We start from the raw sequence: 6,142 nt of genomic DNA, 5'->3' as shown, positions 1-6,142 counted from the left end.
ATTAGAACCTGCTTCTTCAAAGTCTCACCTCACAAAGCTACTGGCAACCAAACTTCCTGGTCAGGGACAAAGTTTTATTCAGATCATAGGAGAGTCAAGTTGTAATTATATGGAGAACATCATTTAATACGCAGATAGCTGGCCTTTCAACAAGTTTTTTTGCTAATGAAATGAACTCACTTAGTTTTTGTTGCATATTTTTGCTCTAAAGAAGTTCCAGGAAATCTAATATTGATGATTCATCGCCTACGTCAGATGACGACTTCATAGGTCTCGATACCAAGGTAATGTGCTGTCTTGTCAGATTATTTTCCTTTCTTGAAGCTCTGTATTTGGTTTTATCTAGTATTTACTCTTAAAATTTATCAGTGGTCTACCTATCATTGCTTTATAGTTGTAATTGAAACTGCGGCAGAGTAAGCCATTTTATAGAAATAGGATTATTTGATTTTTTTTCCTTTTTCCTTTGATAAGTACCTTGTGACTGTAGATAGTTTGAGGCAGTAAGGGCTGAAAATTTGATAACAGGAAAATTGTATTGGGAGCTTCCCCACAATAGAGGACATAAAAATTTGGCCAAGGATTATTTGGATAAGTATTCTTACTTTTAAACCATACTAACATGACTTTTGTACTACTCATTCCTGAATAAATCTTTAATGGATCCAATTAATTATCATAGTAATCGTGGAATCTCCCTGGTATCTTTTAGTTCCCAAAGTGTACAGAACATAGCACATGTGTGTGTGTGTGTGTGTGTGTGTGTGTGTGTGTGTGTGTTTACCACAGGGGGCATGCCCTTGCAAGAGAGACAGTGAGATGGAAAGTGAGAAATCACCTCCTCCCACAGGAAATCACCCTGCCACTATCCCTTCTCCTCCATTCTCCTCTCAGGAGTTTGGGCACACACACATACATGCCTGGCATGATTTTCAAGACACCAAGTCCAGAATTCATACTGCAGTTGAATATGGGAGTCCAGCACCTTAACCATTATGCCACGTGCTGGCCCTAGTATCACACAGTTTTTAAGAGAGTGCTTTTTTTTTTCTATTTCTATCATTAGTTTTGTATTAAATAATCCAAAACAATATTAGAAATTGTTGAAATTTAGAAAAATTCTCTTTCACAAAATTGGTGTCACAAAGGGATTCTATTGTTTTCAAGGTCATTCCATTAAGAATATATTTAAAACTCTTCTTTTAGGGCCAGCAGTTGGCATGGTGGTTCGGGTGCTGGATCCGACATGGCTAATTCCACACTGCAATCCCTTCTCCTTTCAGGATTTTGAACACATGTATATGCACCCAGCATGATTTTCAAGCTGCTAGATCCAGACTGGAACCAAGCAGTTGGCTACATGGGACTCCAACACCTTAACCACCTCGTCACCTGCTGGCCCCAGGAGAAACATGTTTGAGGCTGTCTGTACCATCAAATTGGGGTTTACATTTATATCTGAGACTCTAAAACCTGTGCTCTTTCTACTACATCCTACAGTAATGGTGAATATTGTAATTATTTAATCATATTTGACACTTGCTATTCTTTTTTGTTTTTTGACAAGTTTCTTGTACTTCATTAAAGTGTTGATACTTGTTCTTAAAACTGCTTTTTCCCCCCTAGGAGGCCCCAAATCCAAACTTAAGAAAGCTAGTGATTGCTGTTCCAAAATACATGGAAAACAGTAAGCTGTCCGAGATTGCCTATTCTTGCGTTATTCATTGATTTGAAATTACACATATTTTCATGTGCCCTTTACTTTGTTTTTACTATAGTAGAAGAAAAGCAGATATTGAAAGAACAAAAGGTGGGGCTGTGTTTAAGGACAGTAGTTCTGCTACTCCAGTGTAAAAGGTAGGTGAAACCCTTTCTCAGAGAGTGATCAAGGGTGAGAACTTTCTCCTTGGGGTTTTCCACTACCTTACTGTCTTTTTTTTTTTTGGAGAGTTTTTCGCTACAGGGCATGTGCGCTTGCTAGAAAGACAGAGAGAGACAGAGAGACAGAAAGTGAGAAATCAACCCCCAGAGGGGATGGCCACACCACAATCCCTTCTCCTCCATCCTCCTCTCAGGATCTTGGGCACGCACACACACACACCCGGCGTGAGTTTTAAGCCACCAGGTCCAGGACTCGAACTGCAGTCAACTACATGGGAGTCCAGTGACATAGTCATTATGCTAACTGCTGATCCCTACCTTACTGTCTTCTAAAACCTTCCCTCCACTCTAGCAATTTTTTATTTTACACAGGTAAGTTTTTTTTAAAAAAACCTTTGCCCCATGGTTTTGTCACATTCATCCTCTAAATCTATATAATGATAGGGAGGATCCTGGAAAAAAGTGGAGGTCCCAAGGCTAGCAAGTGGCCACTAGGTTAAGGCAGATGATTTCCCCATGGCTAACTGTACAGTTTGTATTCTGGACTTGGAGGCTTGAAAAATATGCTGAGCACATGTGTTTGCTTGCTCAAAACACACTGATATGCAGTGTATTCAGTCTGATAATATTCATTTTGTATGCTGTAAAAATGTACAGTGATTAAATGTAAAATTAATAACTTTTTAAAAATAGTTACTTTAAAAAAAAAAAGCCATCCAAAGGAATAGCTCAGTAGACGTGAAGAGGTGGAAGGAGATGAAGGAGAACAATTCATCTAAGAAGGGCATGTTAAGGGACCAGCAGTTGGTGTAGTGGCTATGTTGCTGACTCCCACATATTCCACTGCAGTTCAAATCCCAGACCTAGTGGCTTAAACTCTTGCTGGGCACGTGTGCTTGCATGCCCAAGATCCCAAGAGGAGAATTAAGAAGGGATTGTGGCATGGCCATCCCCCCCGGGAGGTGATTTCTCACTTTCTGACTCTCTGTCTCTCTTATTGGTGAGCTCATGTACCCTATAGAAAAAAACTCTCAAAAAAAAGAAAAAGAAAAGAAACCTTAGATAACTATCAGCCCTGAGTTATTCATGAATTCAGGGTCTCTCCATATCAGAAGGAGTAGGGTTTAAAGACCATAGGAGTGTTAATCACTCTGTTTACTCTTAGGCAAAGGAGGAGAAAGTAAGTTTCTAGTCATTAAAATTCACAGTTTATAATAATGGAGGCACTCCTCCAAGATGGAGTCTCACCTGCTTCAAGTTCAATGAGAGATGTTTCTTTTTTTTATTCATTTTTCTTACCAATCAGAAATACAGGAGCTTTGGGGGAAGATATTGCTTAATGATTAAGCTTCTTCCTTAGCCAGAATCTGAGTCTGGATCACTGTAGAGGTTGATATTATTATTATTATCAATTAAATTATGTCTGCAAGCAATATTAAATAATCTATGTAGTAATGTAGTAACAAGATATTTGGAAAAGATGCAGAATATAGGTGAATTAACTTTGTGGGACTGTCTCAAGTTCTAACTTATGTTCTTCTGCTCACAAAATACCATAAGCATTCCTTAAATAAACAAAACATACCATGGATGTGGAAAACCACTGGCTTGGCCAAATGATCCCTAATTTCCTTATATTCTGCATCATTTCCAAATATTTTACAGAACATAATGTGAGGGGTGGGGTTGTTCACCCATGTTGATCCTGGAGTCTAATTCCATTTTACATTTTAATAAAAAGCATATTTTTGGCTAGATTTTATTATTACTCAATTTTCTAGAAACACAAGTTGCTTGTAAATTGAGCTGAGGTTTTACTTTTTTGTTAAGAATGTTGCCAAGAATTGTTCACTCTATTGGAAAAGCACATCGTGAGCAGCAATGATGCAATATTCGAAGTGTAGTAACAAGTGTACACTTAAAATCACTTTAAACAATGTCTTTAATTCATTCCAATATAACTCTTGATTGAAACTAAGACTATTTCTACATATTAGGATTTACATGGATTTGGTCTGTATTTTTTTTAACTGTTGGAGAGATACCTGTAGTAGTGAAATGTCGTAGATTCGAAGTAACTCTCCACAGACAATGCTGTTTTCATACAGAGCAATTTAACTGGGGAAAGTGGCCATCCTTGTTTCAGGGACACAAAGATGGTCTCATACCATTAGAATAAATGTGGCCTCCATACCCTTTCTTCCTCCTGATCATGTCGTCACTCTCCATGACAAGCTTGGCTTTAACATCCCAGTGAGTCTGTGTGCTAATGGCAGGTTAGGGGCCAATGGAAGTTTATACCTTGGAGGTAAAATACATATTATTTTAAAGAATTATTTTATTTAACTTTATATATTTATTTATTTACTTTAATTTGAAAGTGAGAAAGCAATCTGCCAGGTCTAAGACTTGAACTGTGGTAGTCCCCAATCTCTACACCACCTGCTGGCCCTGAGATGCATATTTTAACTGAACCATTACACTTGAATATTTAAAAAAAAAAAAAAACAACTTTTGACCTCATGTAGGTTTATTGTGTTTGTCTGCATTTATAAGAATGTAATCTCTCAAAGTTCAGTTTGTAGCCATTGCTGTGGAAGGGATCAAAATTCTATAGAACAAAAGTAATTTTTGCAAGTTGGACAGTTGATGCCCTCCCAATTGGGTCACCTGTGTAGTGGATGTTTCTAGACCTAAAAACAATATCAGAAAAAATCAAGTGGATGTTAAAAAGACCATTTCATCACTGACTGGCTCCAGGTTCTCCAGTCTTCTTTTTAAAATCATTGTTACCATTTTTACTATTTTTTAAAGAATTATTTAATTTTATTTGTTATTTTATTTTAGTTGTGTAGTTCATGTGTGCTCACTGTAGGGGAGTAGAGAGAGAGAGAGAGAGGAAGAGACAGAGAGAGAATGTGAGAAAACAAGCCATGAGAAAACAAGCCACTGGGTCTGGGACTCGAGTTGCAGCCCAGTACCTTCACCACCATGCCACCTGCCGGCCCCCCATTTTTGCTGTTAAAATAAAGTGACAAGATATAGTCACTGCTGGTGATGAAAGTAATTGAGGACAGCTGCGATTGAAATAGGATGACTCTTTAGAGTTCTTCAGGAAAAGTAATACTTTTCTAAGTTTGTAAAAGGCTGAAGTGGTCTTGATGGTCCATGCAGAGATGATGGTGTCTTTTTAACATATTTTTTTGTTGAGTAAAGGGATGCAAGGTGAATTGGGTTTAGTCAGTAACATACATGTTAATTTAGCCTTTTTTTTAGACTTTTGCCATAGAATGTGTGCACTCACAGGAGAGAGACAGAGACACAAAGGACACAGGGAAAGTGAGAAATCAGCCCCCAGGGGGATGGCCATGTTGCATTCTTGTCTTGTTGGGATTTTGGGCACGCACACACACCCATCATGTTGTACAAGCCACTAGTCTGGGATTCAGACCACTTGATTGGCCATATAAGATCTAAGACTTTAACCACCACTCCACCTGCTGGCCCACTTTAGGCATTTTTATGTTAAAATAAGAGCTAAATAGGTTTGAAGGTCTAATAAATCTAGCTAAATGTTTTGTAAAAAAAAATTAATTTCATCAGACTACATTTACCTGTATTTAAGAACTATTTTGCTCTTAGACAACTTTAGCTGTTATTTATGCAGTTAAAATTGGACTGTATAAGCATGCAGGTTATTTTTTAATTTCAGAAGAAATTATTATATGTCATTTTACTGAGTACTAGCCAAAAAGTCTCCTTCATTTTACTTAGATTTTTGATAGTCATAACAGAGAAAATGATCTACTGAATCGCAATCACAAGTTGGAGAATGAAATTGCTGAACTTAGACAGAAAATAAAAACAATCAAAAATCTTAGTCAAAAAAAGGAAAAGAAGTATGTTGAGACATTCAAATTCTAAAGGAAGAGAATGATGACGTTCAAAAGACTATTAAATAGAATGAGGCAACAATAGGATAAACAATAGCCCATTATAGTGAAAAGCTTGTTGTTTTGTCAACTGAGAATATGATGCTAGATTCTAAACTGCAGAGTGAAAAGGAAAGACTGGAATCCGAAGTTGAGTCATACCGTGCTAGACTGGCTACTGCTATACAAGATCATGATCAAAATCGGACAAAGAGACCTAGAACTTGCTTTTGAAAGAGCAAGAGATGAATGGTTTCATGCAGAGGCAAAAATTAAGTTAGATACATCAAACCTGAAAGAGAACAATGAGCATCTCTCTCAACATATAT

The sequence above is a fragment of the Tupaia chinensis genome, unplaced genomic scaffold (genome assembly GCF_000334495.1).
Source record: "Tupaia chinensis unplaced genomic scaffold, TupChi_1.0 Scaffold143636_1, whole genome shotgun sequence".
Lineage (NCBI taxonomy): Eukaryota > Metazoa > Chordata > Mammalia > Scandentia > Tupaiidae > Tupaia > Tupaia belangeri.
This window is presented reverse-complemented; position numbering follows the sequence as displayed.